The following is a 26,012-nucleotide window of genomic DNA, read 5'->3' as shown; positions in this document are numbered from 1 at the left end:
ACCTGTATCGGTATGTAAAGGTACACCCCGGTTCGCCGTAAAGTTCTCATCCCCCCAATGCGACCCGGGCTGATATTATACCCCCCGTCTCCCGCTTGTCCGAGTCGCCAGCTAAATCTCAGCCTCATCTTATCCGCCGTAACCTTGTTTATTCCCAACAGTGGCATTAGCAAAGCTGTAAAAGTATTTATGGGGGTACAAATGCGGGACAGCCAATCTAAGGAAAATCTATAAATCCTGGCTGTTGATTTCTCAGGGCCAGGAGGTGCAGGCCGGTGATCAGTAGAGGTAGAAAGTATTCCCCAGGTGACTCTATGTGACTAACGCACAGAGGGCGAGCAGCATGCCAAACAGCGCTATGGCGACACTGTTGTGCTTTTAATACGGCCAAGCTGGCCTTCGCCTCTAAAGTGAGATGCTGCCCGGCTATCCATCTACCAGGAGCTGGTATCATTAGCTAACACCCACCAGGGAGCTGACTCAGCACTAAGCGAGTGTGTGCTTGTGTGTTTATGTGTGTGTAGCACTTTTTTACACTCTATCCTTGGCTTGTTTTTGGGGGATTGTAGTTATGGGGTAGGAGTTATGATTATGAAGGAAGCAACTAAATGACTCTTCCATATTTCCATCTTTTACTGTATTGGTTGTAGAATTCCCGAGGGCCTGTCGCCGCCCGATTGGGCCCGGAAACCTGATTGGGACCACGCATGTGCAAAAGTGCGACGACATCCAGACTTTCAACATCTCAGTATACGGCAGAGTCTTAAGGCTTTACATTTAATATATACTGTTTTTGAAGTTCATAAGTTCTATAAAGTTATAAAGTTATGTCTCTGTTAATAATAATACAGAGGTTAGGAGGTTGGGGACAAATCGATGGCTGTAAAATGGCCTTTTAACCCATGTTTACCATGTGATATGCATCAGTTACATTTCTTTGTTAACATTGTACTTGTGCTGCGTTTGAGTGGTGTTGGAAACTGGGAAATTCACATCTTACAGCTTGGAACGGCAAGACAAAGTCATAGTTACAAGTCAGCAACTTACTCTTATGACCACAACCATGAGTGACTCCTAGCAAACAGTTTTATATTTACTTATATTTGCTCTGATTGTTCCATATGCTAAATTGTAAATGGTGAGAGGATTATGAAATCCAGTCAAGGGTTAACTTCTGCACCAAATACAATCTGAATGATATTGTAGTGCACAGCAGTAACAATGCAGACTTAATATTGAATTCTACCAGCAGTTTCTTTGTTGATCTGTTCTAATGTCTCTTAACATGCAAACCCAAGACTCACTCAACTACCAGGGATAAATAATTGCCGTTCAAATTCTCTCTGCCTTACAAATAAGTTTAAGGAGGCTTCCCGGCAAACTTAGCTGAACTCTGCTCTTCTTACAACCTTGTGCTCTTTTCAGCACGGCGCAGAGGGAAGAACTTCCATCAGCTTCCACCCCTAATAAGATTTACAGAGAGTACAGCAGCGAGAGCGGGGTGATCTATCTGGGGAGCTCTACCCTCAATATTGGCAAGGAAATCAATGTGGTGAGTAAACCTACCTGCACAGTTTGCAATCAGCTGCCAGGCCAAAAGTAATCATTGAATTGAAATAATCCTTAAAGGTTTCCTCACTGTAGCCAAGTTAATAACAAAAGGAGTCGTCCAACCCTACGCCTTGAATGAGATATTAATCCTTCTATCAAGAATGATTATCAGGAAGGTTCAGACACAAAAAAGTGACCTTGCAGAGCACGACTCTCCCACTGTCCGCTTCAACATTCAACATGCAAGGGTGTGTACTCGGTCATACAATCTGCAATGGGACACACACTTCCTCTCATTATTTCCTCTGCCAGAGAACATCATCATCAACAATTTCTGACTTGTTTACATGAATCCCGTCCAGATAGCTAGCTATTCCCCACGGCGGCTTCTTTCTTGTAACTCCGCTCCGTCGTCACGATTTTGATAGACAGTCATCCAACACACACACTAATTAGCTGTGACTATTAGCTGTGTGTGTGCAGGACGGGGAAAATTCTCTCTCTAACGCATGGGAGTCAGGTCGTTTGTTAATACTAATAGGGCAGATTGAGAGGCCTTTCATGCACACACTCCCACCCAGCTTTCACATAAATCCTGACTCTTTGCTCGTTTTATTATTTAGGAGCTACCAAGCAAAGCCAGACGTCCTGTGGGGAGGAAGAGCTGTGCATTTTTACTTACGGGGAGGCAGCGGGTTGACCGTCTCTCTCTCTCTCTCTCTCTCTCTCCTTCCTCTCTCTCTCTCTCTCTCTTTCTCTCAAACGTACTCAGGTCTTTGTCAAATCCTCAATCATTCCAGTTTATGAGAACCTTAGCGGAGTGGTGCTTGACTTGACCATTCATACTTCTTTACTCCATACTTCATACACACTAAACCCATGTGACCGGGGCCAAAGGGAAGTTTAAAAATGAGCTGTGTGTATTTTGGAGGGAACAACTGAATACATTCCCTGAAATGTTTTGCTTTTCTTCCCTCCAACATAAAGATTAAGTAAAGGATAATCCAACAGGCAGAGAACTATCCAGCATAACAGAGAGCCAGTGGATTATCCTGCTTACACCACAGTGACTGTGTGTTCCTTTCCTTTCGTTGAATGTTTTTTGGACGAAAGGTCTTGCGCGTTTGAATTCCACTTCCCTTTCCCCCCCGACAGTACAGTGAATGTGTTTGTATCTCCTTGGCCCCCAGGTCTGCCAAACAGCAGTAACGATCACGGAGAGCCTGGCAGGAGATCTGTCAGGTCTCCCACTGAACTAGCAGCACATCAGACAGACTGCCGCTCCTTACCCCCTGTCCAGAGCGTTTGATAATATATGCGCGTGTGTACGTCGGCGGCCGCTGTGCCGAGCCGTAGGTTCTCGTGGCGAGGCTCCCCCCCCCCTGTGTGAGGCTCTCTGCAGTAGGTCCCAGTGTGATGTACAATAATGACCTGTCAGACTCACAGGCCTCTGAAAACAGAGATAATCCACCGAGGCTATCTGGCTAAACGAATTCAAACAGGCGTCCGCCCCCTGAGATCCCAGGGAAAACCTCATCTACTCCACTGGTCTGGCATCAAATGTGACAGAGGGGGGGAAAAAAGCACATTAAAATAACATCTGCTTATCAGGAGGAAGTGATTTCAGTTGTAGATAGGAATATTGATTAGTCCAATCATCAAATCATTAATTATAACAAAGCTACTTTCATATAGTATGCTCAGTTCATTCTATAATCCCTTCTCTTATCTTAGCTTCAGTCAACGTTTTCAGAGAATTTCTTTTACCTTGCAGTGGGATTTTATATGTGTGTGTTATTAACCGGAGCAGCCTGACATCAGTGATCAGGATCCAGCCTTAAAAGTCCGACGGAACTGTTTGTGTTCGCTCATAAATCACTAACAGATGAGGTTTTGAAGCTATGTAAGGTCACTGGGAAAATTAGTGCAATACTCTTTATGTAGTTAGTCAGCTGTTAAGAAATCAGAGAGTTGAAAAACAGCGTGACAAGTTAATTATCTGGCAGATATGCATACAGACAGAACGGAGGCCGTGCAGCTGTTGCATCAGGCTGAAAGCGCTGCAGATTGATGCTCCACCAGTGAGGCCAACACTCATCCAGAGGAGGATTCTTTTAATGGAGAGAGCGGTTTGGGTGACTAATATAAGAACTCGATAATAATTCATTTGCAATAAGATCTGGAATACATTCACGTCTTAAGGGGGGAAGCACGTTCCAGTTGTTAAATCCAACAGCACAGTTGTGTAGCTACAGCATCAGAGCGCAGTGGGACCTGCCTGAGCCACTTCTGATGAGATCGCCTGAAACCTGCATGTAATGAGCTCATGGTTGTATTATTTTGAGTTGCAATTGACTAATGTTAAAATCATGGAAAGAAACATTTACTCTAACTCTAATTTTATCTAATTGGAACAACAATGATGATTTACAGGAAGGTTCCATATCTTCAGCTCCATATCTTCATATTCTGTCCTGCAAATGTCCAAGCCCTCTCAGATAGACAGACTTCCTTAAATGGGATTATTCCTCGTCCTTGGCCTGAGTGTGTGTGCAGCAGCAGCAGACAGCAGCATCACGCCTGCTTGCTCCAACAGAATAACATACAGTTGGATATCTAAAGGCCCTGCACATCCATGGAAAAACAACTTAGACTTCACAATTAGAGCATCCCAGGACCGCGTGTTTGTATATATGCTGCATTTGCACGCTGTTTACTGTAGATGTTGAAATTCCATGCAATGGGTTGCGTAGACGTCCGGCTTTAAAGAAGTCCTAATTATCAGAGGAATATTGAGTTTTCTTCCAGCAGCGAGTGAAGGCGCAGGGTAAGAAGAGAGTCACCCTGGGCTGAGGTTTAATTAGCCTGAATAACTGCAAACGAGTGTGTGGGCGAGCTGTGCATTTTAGTGATCGTTGCCATGGAAGAGATTTGGGAAAAATGGCTCGGCTGAAAATAACCTGAATGATCCTTAAATGAAATCCAGAACGCTCAGTGAATGATCGCTCTGCCGTTTCCCATCTTCACCTCACAACACAGGTTAGGGGTTAGACCAGAGAACCAAACCATGCTTTTTGTGCAATTACAGTAAATAATCAACCATTACCATCAAAAGAAGCTTATAATGCAGCTTTTAAAACTCTAAAACATTGGAGAGGTCCATCTAAATCTCCCCTGAGGTGCTGTTTGTCTTTGAAACCTGTCAGAGATGTCAAAGTTGCTTCCCTGTCAGAGGGAAATGACGTCAAATCTGAACTCACAGTCAAAATGACTTTCATGGAATCCTCCGCCCATGATCGTCCCGTTCAGTCAAATAATCAACTTGTCTTTGCCTCCATTTAGCTTTTGGATTGTGACTGAACCAAAACTGTCAGCATTAAATTAGGCATAGATGTTGATCTCCCCTCGGCCCGGCCGGCTTGTCAGGCTGGATAATAAAGCCGTCACCCGAAGGTGAAAACTGTCCGCTACGTGGATTGAGACCCATTTTCTGGAGGATTGACAAGGGGCTGATGCAACAGGCTAAAGCCAGTTAAGGCACTTCTCACGAGCACACACACACACACACACACACACACACACACACACACACACACACACACACACACGCACGCACACACACACCCTCTCTCCTCCCCCCTCCCCTCTCATCCTCCTCATATCCCCAGAGAGGGTATTTTTCATGCTTCTAAACCACCCAACAGTGACAAGCCTCTGACAACCCCTGCTTACTGTGACACCTTTGTGGGTCCAGAGGAGGTTTCCGCCACAATGCCTCCTTTGACGGGCATTCTTGAGAGAAAACACACATTATCCCGCCGTAAACGCCCCGGCTGATTGATAGGCACAGTCAAAAGTTTGGGAGTGGGAGGCAGATTTGTTTATTTGCTGACTTATTTATTGATGTTATCAGAATGGAAGTCTTTATGTTACATATGGGATTCTAGAGACGACTCCAAATGGCTGAGCTACTGCTTAGGAAGTGTTCAGGTTCTAAATAGACGGATACTAAATCTACAATAGGACACACCAACGCTTTAAAGGTGTTTGCAGTTAGTAGCCAGTCTGTTTGAAGGCAGCAACAATAAGAAAACAAGCAGGAAAACTTTCTGCATGTTGGAGAAATTTGCAGTTTGAGCTTTAAGAGTTGCTGATACTGGAATAGAATGGAAACATGCGCACTGTACAACTTAAGCTTTACTCAACATCATCAAATTCTTACTTAAAGATAGTAAAACACTTTCATTTATTGTATTAAATCAGTTCTTCTGGCATAAACGCTCTCATCTAAGTGGTTGTTAACCATGTGAGGAGCCATTCTAACCTCAAGGTCTGCCTCTCTTATCAATCTCACTCCCTGTGTTTGTGTTGCTGGATTCCATTGCTTGATTCATTCTTGTCATCTGAACTCTCCTCAAACAGCTGCTGCCACTAAACCGACCCCAGTTTGACAATCAAGCAAAGTTCACTTCAGATCTCTGAATAATGAAGCCACTTTTTTCCTACAGCTCTTTCTTATTAACTGAACTTTCTTCCTCTTGTCTATTTTCCCTTGTTTAGGGTTACTGGATCCTTCCTCTATTAGCCTCTTAACTGCTGCTACCTGTACCTGCACAGTGGAGTGTGGTTGTTCCTGTCAGAGGGCAGCCCTTCGCCTTCACAAACAGGCCACATCGGTTTCACCTGACTGCAACTGTGGCACTCGCCATGTGTGGACCGGGCGCCTGCTACACCATCTCACTTACCGAGTCCATCCCTCCCTTTGTGTAAAGCCAACACAGGGGACACACTCGCCAAGGTCAGTGCACACCCCACTACACACCCACAGCAACGTTCTCTCTCACTCCCCCACCTCTGATTACCATGAAATCAGCCTCTGGTGTGGCTGTGAGGTGCTGGTTCATATGAGGATAGATTAGAAAGGCAAACAAGCATGAACATCTCATTTAGCGTAATGGAAATGATCAAAATATACAGCAACAATCATAAAATAACTATTCCTATGAGTCCAGATTTGCCACTAAGAGTGTATGTGGTGTAGAATGTGAGAAACGGCGAGTAAAAGAACTGCTTCTGACAGCTCTGGGCCTTTGGCGGCATCAAATGAAAGGGCACATGTTTCTGGACCGCAAAATTAGAGGCAAGTATTTTGACATCTTCCCCAAGCCAACATTCAATGACTTTTAGCCCAAATGGAGGACACTGCAGGCAGGCAGGCAGGCAGACAGGCAGGCAGGCTGGGCTCGGCTCGCCCACTGCCGCACCTCCCCACCTCTCGCTCTGCCTCAACATATTGCACCTGTTCAATTATTTAGTTTCTACTCTGCGGTTCGGCCCCGAATCGCGGTGAAAGCTGTACCTGCCGATTAGAGCAGGGCTTGTCACCGGAGCCGGACAGATTTCCCCGGCTTGTCATTCTCTGTCGTTCTCCGGGAGAGAGAGAGAGAGAGTAGAGAGAGGGAGGGAAAGAGAGAGAGGGAGAGGGAGACGCCTTTGGCCACATTACGGAGGAGGAAATGTCATTACCTCATTGCAGGCTTGTCATTCCCAGCCTTTGCTCTCCTAGGGGCAGAGAGGGTTTGTACGTGTGGCTATGTGGAGATGTGTGTGTGTGTGTGTGTGTGTGTGTGTGTGTGTGTGTGTGTGTGTGTGTGTGTGCGCACATGTCAGTTACCCAACACACATATCATCTCATCACACTTTCTGATCCTGTGTCTCTGATATTTTTCGGGCCAAGTTTTGTTTTGTTTTCTAATCAAATTTGAAGCAAACATTTGGGAATTTGGCTCAGATCAGATTTTAAATGGGCCAAACTCAATCCATCCATTCTCTACACCTGATTATCATGTGCAGTAAGTCTCTTTTCATTGAGTTAATGTCTTGAATGTTTGATATTATCTATGCAGAGCAATAATTGATGGCAAAGTGGACAGAGATCTTGACGAGCCCACCTTTCCGCCCACTAGGGGGCACTGTTGAAGCAAATTCAAGACTCTTAATGCTTAATCTGCCTTCACTGTCAAAGGAATTGTTTAACCAGAGCCCTGCCTTTGTCATTTTTAGGGGCTGTATCTTCTTTAACTACTGTTTGTACCAGGAGCTGCTGGAGGAGGAAGGTCTCCATTTTCCCAGCCCTCCTGTGTGTGGCAGGGGCCAAGAGCTTAAGAAAAGGATTGGAGACGGAGAGTTAGAATGTACCCTGTAAGTGTGTGTGTGTGTGTCTGTGGACCCTGTGTGTGTGTGTGGGTATGTGTGTGTGTGTGCACAGACACTTGTGTGTGATTTAATATAAAGCTACATTCATCCTTTTTCCTCCAGATTCCACTCCAGCAGAAATCATTAGAGGTTGTGTTTTTATGTCGGGCCGTATTTACTGTGTGAAGTCTGGCCTCAATCGCAGGCACAGATATGCAAATCACACTGGAGTTATTAATCGGAGTGTCACGGGGATTATGCAAATGAATAAGGAAGAGCGACAAGAGACGGGCAGGGGAGGAGAAGGGTCCGACGTCATCAAACTTGTGTTGGCATTCACCGGAGATAGATTTGTCCAAAGCGGTCTGACGGCGGCGGCTGTGATCATCCTGGGCTCGTTCTGACCCGACACAAACAATCCCTGTGAAAAGGTCACGGTGCTGTTTAACGTGAGAGGAGAGGAGCCCGGGCTGCTGAGAGTCATGATGAGCCACACTACCTGTTAATATTGATTTCCCTTTTAACTGGAGTAACAGTTTGACAAGCAGCACCGTGCACACTGCACAACGACGGCTCGCGCATTGGGAACAGTAAATGTTAAATGTGCCAAAATAATTCTGATTATCACCCGGATCGATCAGCAGTATCAAAATATATGTAACTTGAATGTGTTGTTTGGTGCCGTCTGTCCTCCTGCACACAGTAAAGTCTCTCTGCTCGTCTCTCGTTACCTTTCTGTCTCCTTCAGATCTGACAGATGTTCTTACTCTCACAATATGAGACTCTGATGTGGTTCAGTAACAGAGCTCATCATTACCAAACATCTTAAGGAAATTGTGAATGAACCTCAGTAGGAGAATAAGATCCCACAGCACAGATGTTTACTGTTTAAGGAGAATACAGTCATCCAAGTGAGCTGAACCTCTCCACCACCACCAACAAGGTATTTCTCCCATTAAAATGATTTCCAAACATAATTTCCAGCTGGTAGTTATTAGTGCTGAATGTTCTTGTAATGACATGTTTTCATATTTTCTTTAACCTTTGCAAGAATCACTTCTCCCCCACAAAATAAAGTAAACGTTCCTCAGCCTTCTGTGATGAATTTCAGCCTGGGAACGACGATATTAAAATCCCACAGTGTGTTTCCCCATAAGTGCTGAAAGACCCCTGACTGTACTCCTCCAAACCAGTTTGCCCTGATCCTTAATCTACCTGTGGGACTTACAAGATTGGAAATGGATCACATGAGGAAAGCTCAGCTACCTGCAGAGATTCTTTTCCTCGCCCCGGCAGACGATTATTGGCAGGTTTGGGGGGGGGGGGGGGGCCCTGCCGCGAAGGGTGAACGAATGCATTTCTGCAGATGACTGTGAGGCAGGGAAAGATTGAATTCTCACTCTCCTCTCCGTCTGTGTGAGGTGGAGGGAAATGGGTGAGTCTCCTAGAAATAGGCAGTGATAGATGAGGTACATGGAAGAAGACAGCTACCCCTGCTCTCCAGCCTGGCTGAATCAGGAAACTGTCTGCCAACTAAATGTCTCCCTCTCTCTCTCTCTCTCTCTCTCTCTCTCTCTCTCTCTCTCTCTCTCTCCCCCCCCCCCCCCCCCTCTCTCTCTTCCTCTCATTATAATTTTCTCCTTTTCCTCTTTGCCTCCTCTCCTCTCCTCCCCTGCTTACGAATCAATCGTTTTGTTAGTGCTTACCAGACAACAGATCTTTAGTCATAATGAGATTGTGCTTTATATCACCGTTTAATGAGCCCTACTCCCACAGCAAGCGTCCCCGGCTCCCCGCTAATGGTCAGAATGCTACACTTTCTCCAGTCTATGCATGAGTTAATTGAGTGTTTATGAAGATTATGAAAATGTAATTTAATTGTTTCCCGTGGAGATGATTTCACCGAGGCTTCAGGCTGAAGTGTTGACAGAAATCAGAACTCAGATAAGGAATGTATTCACAACGCCGACCGTTTTCAATCTGTGTAGCATCTCCAGAGTTTCCTCTGCCACTGAATAGGCGTCACTCTAACTTAAGGACCTTGCTGACCCTGTAAGTTAGTGTTATTTTCTGTGAAGTGTTTTCAAGCGCTAAATGCTTTTTCAGAGCTTTCATCAGGGTTCTCTACCTTGACATGGGTAAGATTTTGGTATAAACACTGCTACCTAAGCAAATACACTGTAATAAATCACACAGATTGGATTTGATATGAATCTTTGTGTTGCTGGGTCTCTTGGCCGGATGGCAGACGGTCAAAGGTTCAATAAGACGAGCCAAAAGTCAATCAATGACAGGTCAGACCTATTTTTGACCCTTGACCTTTACAAATGGTCTTTCTTCAAATATGCACTGCCAAAGCAAACATTGTTTCCTTGCTCTCACCCTCGGCTGGCTCAGGCCTCTGGGTGCTTCTTTATTCATTGCCTGGATAAATGTACATGACCCCTTAAAATAACAGGATCTGCCCCAGAGGGCACGCTTGAGTGATGTGACATTCCAGCTAACCTGAGATGACTTTTAAAGAAAGGGATAAGTGAAGGACAGAGGGAGGTTGGAAGGAAAAGATGGAGGAGGAGGAGGGCAGGGGAGCAAAAAATGGAGCAAATCAAATCAGTGTAAGCAGATACGTTAAGCAGAAAAGGTTAGGAGCAAAGTATGAGGCGATGAAAACAAACACATGAGGTAATAACGACCTCAGCACTGCCAGATTTTAAGATCGGGCCTGACGACGTTTGTCAGGAAGAAGTCCAAGCCGCCCGTCCATCTGCAGACGCTCATTAGTCCTCCGAGTACAAAGAGAGCATGTTTTCACACTCTTCTTAATCACCTGCTAATCATTCGGCAAAACAACCAAACGCAGTGGTGGAATTAGCATGTGGCTAAGTGGAGGTCTCCTGTCAAATACACCGGCAAGCTCCCGTCAAGGAGTCTGCATTTAATCAGGGGGACTTAGTGCTTTATACAAACAGTCTGTAGAAAATGTTAAAGAGAGCTTCTAATTAGCCCATCATGCAGTTATAATCACTTGAGAGATAAACGAAGCTGAAGGTATTTCAGAGGGCTCGTGACCTGCTCTGCTCCTCCCAGACAACTCAACTGTCATGTTCAGAGAGAAGGGATAAATACCGTTTGCTTTGCTCTTAACCTCTTGCTCCGTTGCTCTGTGGGTAAACATGATATACTTATTATGCATATCCGCTCAAGAAGCAGGCGGAAAGCTCAACATTACGTAAACAACATGCACAGGAGTCTTATTTTGGGTTTTTGGAACCGCTAACGATCTCGCCTTGATTTAACTTTAGATGGTGATGACATCAGAGTTGAAAACTTTATTCTATAACGCGATGTACTGACGATGTACCAGTCTGCTCCACATGTACACGCCTGAGTGTCACCGCACATATCCTGCGTTCCTCTGATGCAGGGAGTGGTCATGTGACTGCACTGCCATTGTTTATTCTGCCCTGTGCGACACGAGGAACAAATGCTTTCCGATTGTTGCCATCTTTGTTTCCATTGTTGAATGTTGAAGTGTCAGGGAGCAGAACCAGGGGTGATTTATGTTCCGGCTCTGCCTTTGCCCCCCTGGTAGATATTGTGTTTAATCCTCCACATTGATGTAAAGTACACAAGCGAGTACTCGTGCGGCAAATGTGTGTAAACTGAGACAAAAGTTGGGTATAATCCTGGTGTAAGATGTTCAATTTAACACACATCTCTGCATTCAAGCCACCAAAACAAGCAAATTAATGTCACATAGGCAAATACGATTCCTATTCCACAATTCCTTCCCATCGAATTCTTCCAAGAACTGTGAAGTGCTGAAATGACAAATGTCAGCAGTCACGATGTCCAAAAACGATTTCAGACGGAACATCTAAGCAGCCTAAAGCTTTGGCCCAAGCTTTGGCCCAAGCTTTGGCAGGCGCAGAAGCAGTGCCATCGGTAACTTCCTGGAAAGCCTCCGTCTGCCTTCCCTCGCTGTTTGATTCATACATAATACATGCTCACACACACATGGACATGTACACACAAACAGAAAGGAAGCTTTGATTAGCTGGAAAGTTGGATGGCCCTCAGTAGCTGTGTGACTGTCACTGGCTCACACTACAGAGGCTTCTAGAGCTTTCTCACAGCGCTCACATTGGAGAGGATGGGCTTTAACAGTGGCTTTCTGTAAAACTATGTAATACAGGCCAATCATTTGAAGTACCGGTTGATGGCGGAGTCGTACTCTACACTGCGACGATGTGGGGGCGGAGCGTGCCCATGTGTTTTCCTCTCATGGGTTTAGGAGCAGAGACAGGGACACTCCAGAGCGGACACCCCAAAATTAGATGTCGCAGATCTGATCTCATCACTCGTCTCCTCCTTGTATTAAAATGTGATTGCAGCGTTCAGTGTTCCTGCTCTCTGTCTGGACGCTGTCTGCATTAGGATCAGGATCTCAGTGGTTCGGCAACTGAGTCCATTTGCAGCAACTTGCATGTAACGTTTGTTTATGAATGACAGCAATCGGAGCCTGAATTCATACTGTACATATTTAAAATGCAATCAAAGTCCGTCTAAATTCCCCCAAAACCATGAATTCCATGTTGAAAATGTTATAAAATTGAATTCAAATTAACCTCTCATCTCTTATACGTATACATTTTCCGATGGAGATCTCTGTGTGAGTTTTGCTGATGAAGAGTCGTCACGCACGTCCAGGCTGCGTCTCGTCCGTGACCGCCTTGTTGTCACTGTCCGCTGCAGAGAGGAAGCAGCAGCCTGAGAGGAAGCAGCAGCCTGAGAGGAGACCCGCAGGTCCGCAGGTACCACCACCTTGTCACGTTTCCTCTGCTAGTCATTCTTTTTCCGCACACACGCTTCACTTCACACACGGCCGCATAAAAGATAATTTAATTTGACTCTAAGGATTTTTATCAGCACTCAGCACACTGACCGACACTGCAGCGTTATGGTGCTGATGATAATCAATCTCAAATCAATTAGGCAGTAATTGCTGAGTCAATGGGGGAGGCTGGTTAAATATTGATAAGTGTCTAAAAGGCCCATCAGGCTCTATTGACAGCTAAGGGAGACAGACAGCACTGGTTCAGCAGAGGAGAGAGGAGTGATGGAGAGATGGCTTAGGGGCTCAGGTCAGATTCTCCACTCTGCCTGGCCACACTGCTAATCAATGCAAGCTCCCTCCCTCCCTCACCCCCTCTGGCTGTAAGCTCTGTCCATAACCTTGATATTATTGTTGGAATTACACGCGCCGCAATTACCAAACTGTCAGATCTATAACCTTTTTAAACTGGAACACACACACTTGGATGCAGCCCTAGGAAATGAGCTGTGGGGGAACGTGCCTTCCATTAAGCGTCATGTTTTGCGGTTTGGTGGTAAATGTATCGTTCCTGCGGTTGACCAGCAGAATACAGACACGGCCTTAAGTTGAGATATTTGCAGGGTCGCTGTAATTGGTTTCTCGCAGGAAACCTTAACAGCGTTGTAAAATATTCATGGCCATTACCTCCATATAAGAAACACATGTAGCAAAGCAATGCTAAAGCTTTTTAATGAAAACGGAATTTCCCATGTTGATAAAACTGTAAGTGTAGATTTCTCTCATATGACTGATTACATACTGTAGGTTTCCAAACGATCTATTCACATGTTCAAGTGAGGGAGTCCCGGGTTCTCATGAGCAACCCTGAGTGTTGGTCTCTTTTGGTAAATATTCATAAGATCCAGGATTCATCTGAGATCCAGATCCAAACCAAACTGACACTTGACAAATGACAAAAGACTTCTAGCGTGGTGGTTTGTTTATCAGTAGTTGTCTAATTGCAACGAAAACCTACATTTCTTCTTCACTCAGATAGTTGTAGTGTGTTTCTGGCAGAGGCACTGATATGCTGTGAAATGGTACCAAGTCTTCTGAGAGGAAGATTGTCTCTGCAGGAAGGATGAGAGTTTGCCTTTTCTTTCATTTATCAGTTAAACTAATGTTCATGTGATGTACTTTGTAGGTGATGCTCCGCTCCACACTGGTAACTACGCTGTCAGCCCCTGGGGGAGGAGCCATATCAGCCACAGCCGCAGGTTCCCGACCCCGGCACTAACGCAACAACAAATCCGAGAACCTTCTAGTGGCTTCCAACCCTCCAACACAATCAAGTCGCAAATCAGTCTCGCAGTGATTTATGGTGGGTCTGCACCAACACACACACACACACACACCCTCTCTGTGTTATCCATGCATGTAAGCCTCTGAAATTAAGGTTAAGTTAAGGTTTTTAGTGTCCAGATGTGAACCTATCCAATATTTGCACACATCAGGTTGCAGCCTAGTCGGTGTCGCTGGCCGTTTCAGACCGAAGCTTCAAAGGGCAGATGAGCAAGGACTTTCCTCTAATTATCATGCTGGCTAAAGTTGCTGTGTTGGTAAATGGTGTTTGCGACAGGCGCAACCCCTGCCTGCTTATAGCAGCTACTTCCTGACACTCCCAATCAACTTGATTGATTGAATCCCAAGCCACTCCCTAACTCTGATTGGCAGGTTAATGACACAAGGGGGAGGAGAATCGCCAAGGGAGACAGGACATTTTATGTTACGCCGCTCACCCAAAGTAAGCTTTCCTCTTAGCGTGCATGTATGTAGTAAGTGTCGTCATCTCAGGAGTTAATCTGCTTTTAAAACCCCATCAAATAAATATGAATCTATTATAATCTCCCTCTTCTGTTTCATAGATTTACCCCAAACTCTCACATCTATCAGGATTACTTGACTGGTGCAACCCAATTTTCCTCTCAGATGAATCAATCCCACTAAGTGTCCACAATAACCAACGAGTCCCGTCCATTAGCCCGGCCTAGAACCAACACTGACAAATATTCCACGGCTCTTACCAAACTTCTGATTAGACAGGTAAGTGATTCGTTCTTCTGACAGCCGTCGCAGCATCCGTCTGCATTTGTTTCTCATAGGCAGTTAATAGCGTTAGCCTTTGGAGTCGGGCTTTCAGGTCATGGTTTGTGTATGAATCCTTCCCTGTGATGTTCATCAATCAAACCCAGGGAAGACCTGCAAGATATTGGAGTTCCAGGTCTTTGTATTCTTATGAGACTTCCCCTTCTTAAGTATTTAGACATCAAGAACTTTTCTTCTCTTTTCCACCTCCTGTCCTTGTTTTGCCCGATAATAATAAATACTGCATCTTTTCAAACGGAGGCATTTGACCGGGCACTTTCTGTTTTTTTTTTTCTTACCAAATCCCTCTGATACCTTTCATCCCATTCAAACGTGTTGTTTTCATCTGATGTCCCCCCTGTGATGAATAGGATCCTTATCTGTTTTGTCTAGGTAACAGTGTCCCAGTGGAGTAAATTGTTTGTAATCAGAGAATTAAAAGAGCATTTAATCTTAAGAGGCTCATGCCCTGGAATTGCTTTGATGTGAGCTAATGCAATATGGATGTAACTTCGGGGCACTTAAAATGGAGATTGGGGTTGTGATAAGATGTGCCTTTGGAATACCAGCGCAGGGTTGGCACACCCAGTGAAAACTAATCGTGTAAAGGGAATCTTTTCTTTGAACCCTTCCAGAGTGTGTGAGTGTGTATAAGCTGCATTAACAGCCACTCGCTCGCTCGCTCGCTTGCTTGTATGCCACCCCGCCAGTCGTGCCAAAGCTCGCTTGTGTCAAGGAAAACAGCTTGGATGAGTGGGGGGGGGGGGGCCATGTTTAGGAGAATATACGTTGACAGTGATGAAGTTTGTATACGTTTGTCAAGAATTGCGTACATTGATACTGGGTTCCAAGGATTTTTGTGTAAAGTCTAAGATTCTTTTGGCTCCTTGCAATGTGGAACAGTCTGTAGTGCCCTTGAGCAAGGCCTCTAACTCCTATTTGCCCCCCCTGCTTGAGCTTAGCAGTGGTGGAAAAGTGTGGAAGGCGTCTTGCAGTTTAGATGTTTGTTGTTACTCTAAATGAGAATGCAGGGTCAGCAAAGCCATTTCCAGGTAAATAAATATTTTAAAAAAGGAATAAAAAAAAGAAATCATAACTCAGAGGGGGTAATAAGTAAATTTGTAGTGCTCCAAATCACAAAATGACCATAAACTCCTTGCAGGGGGTGAGGGGGGGTTGGTCGGACTGTAGATCGATACCGATGACTCAGCAGTTATGCGGGTTGAGACTTTGCAACAACCTTGCATTTCTTGGTTTTGTTTGTAATGGAAAAACTTGTAATGCTCATGAAGCTATCGGTTTGTCCCTTTTTATACCTGAATGAAGCCAGCGTTCTCCTTATGAGACAAGATAAGAATAGACACATCAAGAAACAATCAGCAGACATCTGTAGCAGAGGAGGAAAGATGACAGCAGCGTCGTGCGACTGGGGGCAGATTGACTTCTCAACCAGCCATTTGGTCCAATTCTAATTAATGCGCTGGGTCTCTACGGGACTGCTGTTAGCGCCGCAGCCACTCACGCTAACTTACTTGGCCAAGGACACCAGCTAAGAGAAATTTAATCAGTGCAGCAATTCCCATGTCAACCATTTGAGGTGACATTACTTTTCTTACCAAATGTCCTCACCTTTTCTTCAGCCTAAAGGGAGCGGGATGATAATTGTGTGTAATAATATTGCCATTATGGGAGATGAAACACTGGAGTGCAATAAAAGTAGACTTTGACTTTTTGAGCAGTGCGCAACAATGCCACTTCCTGTCGTCTTGTGTGTCGTCAAAGGCCGGTTTCACTCAGCTTCAGCTTCAGCTTCAGACTTTTTCTTATTAGTTTTTCAAAATTGGATTTGTGAACGCGGCAACCGAGTCGTCCGTCTTTGTCTTACGCCGCATCCGTTCAGTCACAGTCCTGCCTGCTGCCCCCCCCCCCAAGTCTGAATGCTATATGGTGTGTGTTACATCATACAGAAGACACAGTTTGTCACAGGTTGTACGCCAGAAAAAGCGGAGAACCAAGATAAACACAAACTCTGCGTAACGATAACGCACCGCCGCCTGAATCTCCTGCCTCATTTGCGGACTGTTATGTTATATCACTTCCAACGTTTCCCGACTAGAAAATGTAGCAGAATACCTGAGTGCACACACTGCTACCTTCCCTTCTTCTTCTGACATGATTTGAAAAGCTTGAAGGAAGTTTTCAAGGCGGAACAGTCGTAATCTGGGTCATAACAAACTGTACTTTAAGTGTTCCGGCGTATTGGAGAAGCGGCGTATGAATTCTTCAGCCGTCTCCCACAGTGAATTTGAAGGCCCTTTTTCTCAAGTCTGACTGATTACTTTTATACTCGTAATGCTCGTAGTGGAGGACACACATGCCCTCAATTGAAAACAGCCCCTTTCAGCTTTGATGCTCCTGTGTTTGGGGGCAACGTAACGATCGGGAAGTTTCTTTTCAAACTCGTCTTCCTGCGCGTTCGGATGCAAAGCAAACTATACATCCGGATCAGAGTGTCATGGATAAATGATGAATGTCTCTTTGATTGTAGTCCATCACAGGTCAGACACATGGGCGTACTGTGGCCTCGCTGTTACGAGTGACATCATTCCCTTCGTTCAGTGTTTGCCTCGTTCTGTGCCATGAAAGTGCGGCGCCATAATGCAGGTAATTCTTTCCCATAGTGAAGGTCGCCGGCTGTGAGATTGGGCATTAAAAGGTTGCCTCATGCTGAATCATACAAATCAGTGTGTGGCCCATATGTTCACCGCCTGCACACAGTGTGTGAGGGAGGGAGGGAGGGAGGGAGGGAGGGAGGGAGGGATACTCACAAAGGGGAAGGAGTATTAGCTGGGGGGGAGGGGAGGGAGTGGGGAGCTGTTTTAATCAAACAGCCCTTCCAGCTGTTGCCCACCAGGTGAATTGCAAAGTGTCTTCTACCCACACAACACGCCCGAGAGGGAGAGGAGGCTTCCTACTTGTCATCCCTTCTTTATTGTAGCTCGCAGTTGTGCTGGGCTGTAACAAGGCTGCAGAGCAAGCAGAACACGGGACAGAGGGCTGCTTTATTGCGCTGCTGTGTAATCATGGGACCTGACAGAGGGCTTTTTCTGCTGTCACAGGTTGCCTCATGGCTTGCCGGGCGCACTAGCAACCAGACGTTCCACCCCCAGGCGACCGTGCATCTTGATACGTGTGCTCCTATACGCAAGCAACCATTCTATCTGACATCCAACCAGATACACTGTCCAAACGTGACTCTAACAGGATGTTTGGAAGAAAGATTACACGCGAAGATTACACGCATCCCTCTGCAACTTTAGGCAGCAGCTGTGTTGTAAAATAATGAAAGCAGGAAACACTGTGATAGAAACAGAAGCGACACACTCCTTTCATTTACAGTAAGAAGCATAACCGCATATGAGCGTTAAAGTGTAAGTTAGCCTGACATTCATGTGTAAGGTGCGGCCATTGTTACAGAAAAACAAAGAGAACACGAGGAACACACGGAAGAAAAAGCTTGAATATTCATATGAGGGATTGTTTAGAGTCTGGCAGTCTCAGGCAATGGAACAGGAGTGTGAGCGACAGCCGGATGGCAGCGGTGCACCAATCAGTCAGGCACTTGAAGGAGCCGTATTCCCAGGACCATATGCTGCAGGCGTGTAGGACACAGCACTGTCTGGTGGACATAGCAGCATTCTGCATCTTTTATCATTTCATTTGAATGACTAACAAGAGCAGCCAAGAGGTTGCTTGTAGAAGAGCGGAGCTGAATATTCAGTGAGAGTGTGTGAGTGTATTATTCGGGCGTGAGGCTGCACATTCACACCTGTTTGCTTGTGATGCTTTGCCGCACACTGGCAGACATTTAAAGCAGCAAAGGGAAGATGACTTCCCTTATGAGGTCAGGCAAAAATAATGGAATTACATACAACTTGTCAAGGCGTTGTCTTGAGGCGCATGCTGATATAGTGTGTGAAGGTAATGGATCTGAAGGAGGCACAGTAAAGGATCATAAAGATGCTGCTCGGCTCATTTCTTGGAGGAGGGAAAGGATTTCTTCCTCCTCCTCCTCCTCCTCCTCGCCACAGAAGTAAACGTCTGTCCCATGAAATATTAAAAAGCTGTTTTTCCCTGGGATAGTAATACATCATCTATATATAGCCTCCCCCTTTTTATCACTCTTGCTGGATCGGGGATGATTCCTGATTCAAATGATGTATTTTTATCAGGCAGGGCTGACGAGCAGAATAGTAAATGAATAAAATATTCAGCCGCCTACTTCGTCATGGTGGAGAAGGGAAGGGGGGGGGAGAGAGGAGGGGGGCGGTCTATCATGTGTATAACCATAAATATCCAGCTAAACATAGTTCAGGCAGAGACAAAGAGCCAAAGTGTGATTTCAGCGTCACAGTGAATGAATCCAGAGAGAGAAAGTGAGCCTGGAGTTCTGAAGCGTGCGAGGATGAGGATGAAGCAGTAAAGATGGAAATATTAGACAATCTGGCTAATACCTGAAGGGCCAGACAAAAATGAATATCATTCTAATGGGAGCTGAGTGCTAAGGTAATCAACACCTCCACATGAGGGGGAAGTGTCTTCGCGATGAAAATCTCAACATTTTCTGTGAAGTAATCCCAGGAGGAACGCACACAAATTACTCATCTTCCAACAAACCGCCACTAGATTCACACGCACACGCACACACACACACACACGCACACACACACACACACACACACACACACGCGCACACACACACACACACACACACACACACACACACACACACACACACACACACACACACACACACACACACACACACACACACAGTCACACACAGATGCACATTGAACTTTGTGGATCTGTTCTATTCTATCTAAGACCTGCTACATTCTTTCTTTCTATCTATCTGAAGGAGCCTGGAGTCGACATAATGCCGGCCCCCAGCCCAGCGTGTTTCACATAGGAGGTAGGATTATGGAGGCGATCTCACCTTTAGTTCTGTATCTTGCCAGGGATTGAGACGGACTGATCAACATACCATCAAACACCTTCTGTAACGCTTTGATCAGTCCATACTTCTTCTTCCTTGTGGATCAATAGACCTGTGGCCTTAACTGGCTCAAAGGAAGGCCAGGCACATCCTTGAAGTGGTGAACAGCTCCTGGAAGAGAGCTCGGCCATGTGGAGGACTTTTATTTGGATTTTGGTAGTTGGACTCACATGCTTCTGTGTATCCCAAGGTGGCAAAGTCAGTAAACTTGTGTTTTGTCAAAGCGAATGCCTCCGTTTAGTACACACACACACACACACACACACACACACACACACACACACACACACACAGCTCTGTTCAGGTCGGCCCTTATTAGTTCATTGCTCCCACTACAATATTTGCCTTCATGTTTGTTATTGTGACTTTATTGTGATGCCAACCTCACATTTAGCTATATGGCTTCTTTACATCCTGCTTGTTACCTCCCACACACACCCACACTGACACTGTAACAACACTTGCCCAGTTTAATAAACCAGATCACACACAAACACACACACACACACACACACACAGTCCGTGGGAAGTACATACAGTAGCATCGGCTAAATTCAAGCGCCATCTCTCCCTCCGCATTTCAGCCAACTAACACACAGTGGAGTCGCTTCAGAAGAGGAACCTACACACTCTACTGACCAGCTGCCACTGCATTCCATCTCATTTATGTATCTCATGGAACATTCCTCCTTTTAGAACTCTTTAATGTCTTTAAAGTTTACAGCTAACACGGTCCCAAATGATTTCTTTCTCAGATGGAGAGACTGTGCCTTCATTATCACGTGATTCTATTTCAGCAGCAGCACGACGACATCATCATTCTTCTCTGAGCTTGCTGATAGTAGACGACTCCACTCGAACCATTGAAGCTCAGGAAGCATCCATCCACTCATTAGCGGCAGAATTAGAGAATATCATGGATTATTCTTCGTTTATTCCACCTTAAGGTCAGAATGTTTGCTCAAAAGCACTTCAACCTGTGTGAAATAACAACACCTCATCCCCGCTCTGTCAGATACGGAGATATGACTTCAGACACATTGAGTGAAAAGGAAAAGAGAATCCTGGCAAACTGCAGATTTCCCCGCAGAACCCTTCCTTACAGGTAACACTCTTCTTCCACTTAATTGCATCTTATAGTTGAGAGTCATTTTCTGGGCTCCACTAAGGGGTTTCCATCCTTGATTTGCTTTTAACAACCCCTCCGACTGCCACATCCTCCAGACAAGGCTATATTAGTCTTTAATTAATTCTGTTTCCAGCCATAGTCAAAGGTAACGGCGATTGCGGCTATGCAACAGGGCCGCGGCGCTGTAATACTGTAATGAGTAACACCGGCTGCAGTTCAGAGCAGATGTCTGCTGGCATAGGCAGGCGGCTGGAGGAACTTGATTGGAGGGAGCTGAGGAGGGATCGCGAACTGTACATCTGGTCGCTCTGCTCGCTCGCTTAATAAAAGGATTCCAGCTAAATAATTTCCCCCTCTTTGCCCTGTGACATTCACTCCCATGTTCCACTTCCTCTCGAGTGTGTGTGGCAGCAACTCGGTGTTAATCTCTGTCCTCCCCTCACAGCAGTGTCTCCGTCTCCCTCACCCTTCCTCTGCGTGGCGTTTGTATGTGTTTCCTGGCGTTCCTGCGGTTTCCTCCAGGTGCTAGATGCTCCTTCCGCGTAGTTAAAAGCCTTTGGGTGTGATTATATCTGCCCTGTGAAAGGACTGGTGACCTCTCCGGGGCATTCCCCTGCCTCACACCCTAACACACGCTGAGATAAGCTCCAGCCCCTATGCACACTGAGAGGCAGTAATGAAGACAATATGTAACACTGGGAACGAACGGTGCAACCAGAATAGAAGCGTGTTTGTAAGCTGTGAATGATAAATGGAAATCTGGATGATGTAGAATAAAAACACCTTATCCCAAAGTCAGAGTGAATTCTGAGGTGTTGCAGAATTAACACCTAACGCATCTCATTTGCAGTCTAGCAGTAATAGCAAACAAAAGCAGTTGTTGTGGTGTTTTGTGCGTTATTGGTAGTATTAATCAAAGTGTGCAAACCTTCCATAACCAGCTGTATTATTCTTGAGTTGGATGTTGGTGCAATTTGAGGAGCAGCACTTGTTTTGTAGCTCAGGGTTGCACTGCGTAACTCTTATCTATCAGAGATGCTTTACATGGAATCATTTCCTGCAGCACAGCTCCAGCTCCTTCCACCACCCAGAGATACTTATTTGCGAGGCGTATGATTCCTCTCTTCTGTTACAAACTAGGCACAAACTTCTCCGGGTTGGCTGTTTTCATATTCTCAGGCATTCTGCTGGAGTAAAATATGCAGGATGTAATATTGGAACATTCTCTGTTATTGGCAATGCAGTGTTAATGAAATGTTCTTGGGTTTTTCAGCTACCTGGGTTGTGCCAGTGTGGAATGTCTGAGCTCAGCAGTGCAGGGGAGCTTTGGTAGGGCACAGGACTGCCTAGTCAGAGGGTGGAATGGAATTGGAACGCGTTTTGATTCACCTTCATCATTGGTAATATCTGCTTGTATCAGCCGGTGTTTATACCCTGCACAGGAATCAAACAGCTCCAAATACAGCCCACAACAAGCCCACACACACACTAACACACTAACATGACACGGACATGGACACACACACACACACACACAGAAGCGTACGTCCCACAGCTTCGTCTCTCCTCTTACAGAGATAGTGTTATTGATGTGATGGGTCACATTGCAATTTAGAGGCAATTAAAAGGTAATGAATGTGTTCAAATGAAACCTGTGTCTGGAGGGCATTCGCAGTGTATGGCCGAGATGATATATGTGTGTGTGTGTGTGTGTGAGAGAGAGAGAGCTGGACAGAATAAAAGATGTCTCAAAGAGTAAAATCACCTTGCACAAGTTTCTTTGAGTGTGGCAGCCATTATAATATTATAATGGATATGAGGCATTGCAGATGTGTGTGAGTCCATATCCAGCACATATTCTAACAGCAGTGTGTCGCTCTCTAACACCCTCTGTGCCTAATTATGAACAGAATACTCAATGGTCAGATTTATTTCCCCCGTCCTCTCATCCTATTAGACATAGGTGGAATCGACGTGAAATTGAGCGGCGCTGCATCCCGACGGTGAGTGACCTCCTCTCCCTCGTGTCCTGCCTGCTGTACACACACACAAACACACACACACACACACACACACACACACACACACACACACACACACCACCAAACACTCTGTGACTAATTCATTTCTGCAAAAAAAAAATTATCTTTTCAAGTGGAACGGTTTTTCAGTCTCAACTATCAATTAAGGCCTCGGAGGGAATTCACTTTGCTCCTGAACCGGGAGGAGGAATTTTCGGGAAGCCTGTTCAACACACGCCTGTCGTTGTTTGGGGTGATTAGGAATCCACAGGAAGGTTAGTTAGTTTGTGTTTCATAGCTTGAAGATGTAAACAATAAAGGATGAAAACATGGGTGACAGACAGCTACAGGTGGAAGAACCAGCAGGCACATACACAAACAATATGACTTATTTATTATAGACTGTAGCATTGTTTAGAATTCCATTAATTAATTGGGAATGTGGAAGTGAAACTCTCTCTCATGTATTTGTGGTTCATAAGTCCAGGAATATAGATTGCGAGGGGAAATGCTTTTGTTTTCCCAGATGCACACCCCTAAAGTTACAATGGCAAGAGGATGCATGAAAAGGATCTTAAAGCAGTATTACTCATTTTCAAGTTGGTTAGATCTCCCTAACCTTACAGACCTAACCAGGTTTTACTTCCTAATAGCTCTCCTAGGTGTTTTTAATTAGTGAGGAATCCTCGTTATGCCAGGCAGATGGCACATTCTTCTTTCTTTTGTTAAAGTCACACTAATTAGGATTCTTGGAGAAGATGCGCCCAACCAGAATCCTTAATAAGGGAGCCTGCTTAGCCAAGTAACAAGAAACCTGATGTCTCCACGACGCTGCCTCACCTTGGAATAGAAATAGAAACCAGTCAATTTTTCTGCAGCCTTTTTGCCACTGCTTTGTGTTTGCATGTGTGTGTGCGCTTGTGTGTGTGTGTGTGTGTGTGTGTGTGTCTGTTTTTCTTGAGGATACCAGTTGATTATTCCTCTCTACTGAAGACTGTGATGATTTGCATAGATGATTACCCAGAAATCAACTGTTATGATGAACAACAGAGAGATGTGCAGCGGCCATGATGCAGGTGAATGTGTGGATGTGTGGATGTGTGGATGTTGTTTGCTCATCAAACCTTCACCCAGTGTTTGCTCACTGGGTCTTCCTGCACTTTGGACACAGGACTTTGAGAAAGATTTGCAGAGGCTCTTGTTTGAATCCAGACCCCCGCCCCCCTCCCTCCCTCCCTCCAAACAAGCACAGATGGCAAATTGAGGTAAATGTGGCCTAAAATGAAACTAAATTAATTCTGGCTCCTTCCACAGAAATCGCTCTGACAGGAAACAATATTGGTGTGTTTGACATGAGACATGATCACTAGACATGATCACACACACCTTCCCATGTGCTCATCCTCACATGGAATCACGTTATCTGCATTTAATTGTATCATCATCCGTCCATCACAGAAACAGCAATTTCCTTGTTATTGCTTTGACGCTGGCTGGCTGCAACATGCCAACGGATCAGAGGAAGCACTTCTTCATAGCTGCAACCGAGTCACAGTAACAACAGCCCTGCAGTAAACCAGCCATGATGACGGTTAGTTTAATTTAGGGTGCTTACAGTTGCAACAGTCTGCTTATTAGAGGGATTACTTGAAGTTATGAAGTGATTTTCCTGAAAACAGTCGGCCTGAGGGAGGTGTGTGTGGTGAATACTCTTCAGAAGGGCTAAAATGTGTTTTATAATTCATATTTTTAACATATTTAATGCACGAAACCTGCATTTATAACTTCCTTTTCAAGATGGAGTCGTCAAGGCCCTGATTGGAGCAATGGAAACCGTAGAAGCTCTCTTATTGGACGAAACTGAGTCATGGTGGGCGGGGCAGAGTAAAACCCTGGTGAAGTGATTGGTCCATTTTTTCTGCAGTCAGGTGTTTGAAAGTTAAGTGCGGGATCACGGCCGGGCCGCAGCCTGGACCTGAAACATGCAGCTGGATCCAGTTTGAGGACTTTACAAGCTTCAAAATAACGGTGAGCAAATGTTTTCATTCTGTTGTTGCTGAGAGAATGTTTGATAAAGACTCCATGTCATGTCTGCTGGCTGTTGCTGGTGAGCTTCTGTGGAATTGTTTGATGCTAAATGCTACTTAGCTTCAGTTATGAAATATGTTTTTACTTTTATGGCTGTTTGTTTGAAAGTTGTTGTGTGTGTGTGTGTTGTCATAGTGTGTGTAAAACAAGGTGGTTCACGTCAGATATAAGCGTGAAACTTCTCCCGTGTTGTTTGTGGCGTTGTCCTGCTGATTTTGAGAGGCTTGTTTCCAAGTGAGAGTGGATCAATTGCGTTATTGATCCGATTGTCCGGTTTGACTCGGCCCTGTCTCACCTGATGGCCGCGCTGCCTTATCAGGTTGTAAGTTTGCCATAAGAGCACATGAGAATCTACAACCAACAGCAGAAGGTGCTGCTTAATAGTCTAGACTGAGCGCTGCTGTCAGGGGAAACACCAGTAATCCTCTAACTGTGTTATTTGTAGGAATATGAGCTTCCTCTTCTACTATTATGACTTCTACTTATAAAATAAATCGAGATCGGTACAATCAAGCCTCCATCACGCACTCTTTATTCACTTCTGCTCCTCTGTAAGCTGCAGGTTCTCTCCTCTGTTCTTCATAATCCTCTTCTTTCCCCTTTGTTGCTGTACTGCGTAAGACTGTGATGAAGTGTCATCATTTCAGCACAGAAGTATGGAATTCAGCCGTTCTAACTCGTATCGGTTGCTTACCTCGGAGAAGGACAATATATATAAATCACTAGACTTTCCTAGAATGGCGATCAATAACAGTTCGATGCCTCCTCATCTCCGCCGGTGTCCTAATGGCCGGAGGGGGCTTCAGAAAGGAGGCCGGCTGTGCTGAGAAAGGCAAAGTCTAGCGTCTGAGCTTCCTTTCTCAATTAGGTGGTATTATTACATCAAAGAGTCAAATCAGAACAAAGCCCATTCGTTTTCATTTCCCCGTTTGGTTCCACAGCTTTGTGTTTGCAACTCGTTCATTCAGTCACTTTGTACAAAGAACCAACTATGGCCATCATAATTGG

At 45.2% G+C, this 26,012-nt stretch overlaps 1 long non-coding RNA gene across 1 annotated transcript; it reads left to right on the top strand.

Moving 5' to 3' along the window:
* The first annotated feature begins 1,444 nt into the window (after positions 1-1,444).
* LOC142988862 (uncharacterized) lies at positions 1,445-7,722 on the top strand. Its single transcript, XR_012960630.1, has 3 exons — positions 1,445-1,552; positions 6,112-6,349; positions 7,615-7,722. It is a non-coding gene; the product is annotated as an uncharacterized LOC142988862 (long non-coding RNA).
* The last annotated feature ends 18,290 nt before the right edge of the window (positions 7,723-26,012 follow it).

Source organism: Genypterus blacodes, unplaced genomic scaffold (assembly GCF_046128005.1).
Source record: "Genypterus blacodes isolate CSIRO-AG114 ecotype Tasmania unplaced genomic scaffold, CSIRO-AGI_Gbla_v1 ptg000348l_1, whole genome shotgun sequence".
Lineage (NCBI taxonomy): Eukaryota > Metazoa > Chordata > Actinopteri > Ophidiiformes > Ophidiidae > Genypterus > Genypterus blacodes.
Note: the sequence above shows the minus strand (reverse complement) of the source record. Positions and strands in the feature narration are given on the sequence as shown.